Source organism: Triticum dicoccoides, chromosome 3A, assembly GCF_002162155.2.
Source record: "Triticum dicoccoides isolate Atlit2015 ecotype Zavitan chromosome 3A, WEW_v2.0, whole genome shotgun sequence".
Lineage (NCBI taxonomy): Eukaryota > Viridiplantae > Streptophyta > Magnoliopsida > Poales > Poaceae > Triticum > Triticum dicoccoides.
Genome location: NC_041384.1, coordinates 694997711 through 695000558, shown reverse-complemented (window position 1 = coordinate 695000558; position 2848 = coordinate 694997711).

Sequence of the window (2848 nt, the reverse complement as noted above, 5' to 3'; positions counted from 1 at the left end):
CTGGCGCTTGGTGAATAATCTTTCTATAGGGACAAATAAAAGCCCAGTTTTGACCTTGCTGCATATAACATCTAGCATTTCATGTGTCTGAATGTAACAGCCAATAATCTGGTTTGCAAACCTATCTTTGCCCTCCTCGACTGTGGGAGCCCTCCATCGTTGCAGTACAATAGACGTTAATTTCAAGCGTATCTTACTGGACATACGGTCAAGAACTTCTTGCAGCCTTCGAAAGAAGACTTTAGACATGACGCCAACACCTACGATAGGAATGCCGAATAGTATATCATCTGCGTAGCGAGCGAAATAGACGTACTTGGTAGAATCCTCATTCTCCTCTTGGGCCATAGCATCGAATTGAAAGTCGAGTTGATGCAGGAATGATTGAATCAAAACAGGCGAGATCGGTGATCCTTGTGGAAGGCCGACTTCACTGTTTGAGTAGTCATTCCCTTTCTTAGAAAGTCTCGGTGTCTTGAGAAAGCAATTGATGAGGTCAATGAGAGGAGCGTTATCTGTACCTAAGAGCTTAGACAAATGTTCAAGTAGTAACTGATGGTCTATGCTATCGAAACACTTGACCACGTCCACCTGAACCATAGAATCCATAGACGGCCATTGAGTTAATGCACGGAAGAAGGGCCGAGAACCTTGCGGAAGCCCTGCGCAGATGTGGAAATTCGTGGATCTTATGAGTCATTGAGTAGCTCTGCCAACGCGGTTAGTATAAGTCGATCGGCTGCCGCCGGTTGAGTGATAGGCCTACCTAAATGCTCCCGGCCTTTTCTTTGGTCTAAAGGACCTAAACTACTCACTTGCCAAACTGCCTATTCATATGCCCTTTCCTAAACCACTTTGCTAGTTCTATACACCTGCCAGGATGCTTATATTGCTTGTTATGTATTTGATACTGCTCACTATAATGGAATAGCTTTGTACTCAGTACATGATTGCTTTATAGCACCTGTAGCTTATGCAAACAAATTCCCTCAGAGTGGCAGCTTTTCAATGTCTAGCTAATCCACTGCATCTTATAAATTGTATAGTTATTCAGAACCTCTTCCTTCGAGCTCCTATGGAAGACCTTGGCCGCACGCGCCTTAGGCGATTTCTATTTTCTTTAGTTTAGAATTAGTCTTTAATTTAGGCCGCAGGTTTCTACAAATTAGGTTAGGCCAAGATATTTGAACTTGTGCAAACCAACCAGTTCTCCCATTTTTTCCCTGTGGATCGACACCCGAAGTACTACACGATAGGTCATGCTTTGCCTTTTGCAGATGCTAGTACAGTCCTATTTCAATCAAAAAGTAGAGTCCTATTTTCAAGTACAGACCACCGCTTTCTTTTTCTTTGGACTGAAGACCCGCCTGAGTTGATAGTGCTTACTTCCCACCGAGACTGACTTGCTTACCTCTGCACCAATTAAATAGTAGAATTTAGAACACTCCATTCTTCTATAGATAGCCTAGAATCGGAACTAGAATATGTGCCCGACTTACCTATTTCCAAGACAGTTACTCAACTTCCACCGCCGCTTGACACTCTCGTAGTAGATCATATCATAAGAGAAGTATTCTTTAAAGAAATTCGTATAGAAAGATGGACTAGCTCGAGACCTTGGCTTCAAACAATCGATTGAATCTAGATTCCTTTGCTTATCCTTCCTAGCTATAGTCTCTCTTGTGCCTTCGGCAGTAAAAGTGAAAGATTTCTGTATTAGCAGTTTGTTTCCCCATTTGCTCAAAGAACGCATAAAACCTGTTCCCTCACCGTATCAAAAGATCAAGCAGAAGAGTCCTCTTCTTCAAGAAGAGTTTTTCATTTCACTCTTCCGCAGCAATGCCCGGGCAATAAAACAATATGAGCAAAACAATATCATAGCAAACGGTATGTGCTGGTTGGATAGAGCAATCCGTAGTTGACGTTCGAGCCAATCTTATCTCTAGTAGACTTTTGATTCAGTCGTCCGTTTGTTTTGTTTTGAATTGACATAGAGAAAGATTTCTCGCGTTCCCTTAATTCAGGAATAGGTGGCGAAGGCTACTTGTTCCTTGTATATATAATAAAGGAAAGGGGTTATTTTTCCTTTACGGCAATAAGAGTTGATTCCCTTGCTTGTAGTTTTGGATCGATTCCGTGTATTTCACATATTTAAGAGTGGTTAGGAGAGAGAATCAATGTTTATGGGAAGAGGGAAACAAAGATCAGGGGAAGAAGCGGGGTAGAGGAATTGGTCAACTCATCAGGCTCATGACCTGAAGACTGCAGGTTCGAATCCTATCCCCGCCTAATCATAATCAAAATCTGAGTTTGATCCTGGCTCAGAAGGAATGCTAGCTATATGCTTAACACATGCAAGTCGAATGTTGTTTTCGGGGAGCTGGGCAGAAGGAAAAGAGGCTCCTAGCTAAAGTTGTCTCGCCCTGCTTCAAAACTACAGGGCGCGCGCTACGACTTTGACCTAACGGCCTCCGTTTGCTGGAATCAGAATAGTTGAGAACAAAGTGGCGAACGGGTGCGTAACGCGTGGGAATCTGCCGAACAGTTCGGGCCAAATCCTGAAGAAAGCTCAAAAGCGCTGTTTGATGAGCCTGCGTAGTATTAGGTAGTTGGTCAGGTAAAGGCTGACCAAGCCAATGATGCTTAGTTGGTCTTTTCGGATGATCAGCCACACTGGGACTGCGACACGGCCCGGACTCCCACGGGGGGCAGCAGTGGGGAATCTTGGACAATGGGCGAAAGCCTGATCCAGCAATATCGCGTGAGTGAAGAAGGGCAATGCCGCTTGTAAAGCTCTTTCGTCAAGTGCGCGATCATGACAGGACTCGAGGAAGAAGCCCCGGCTAAC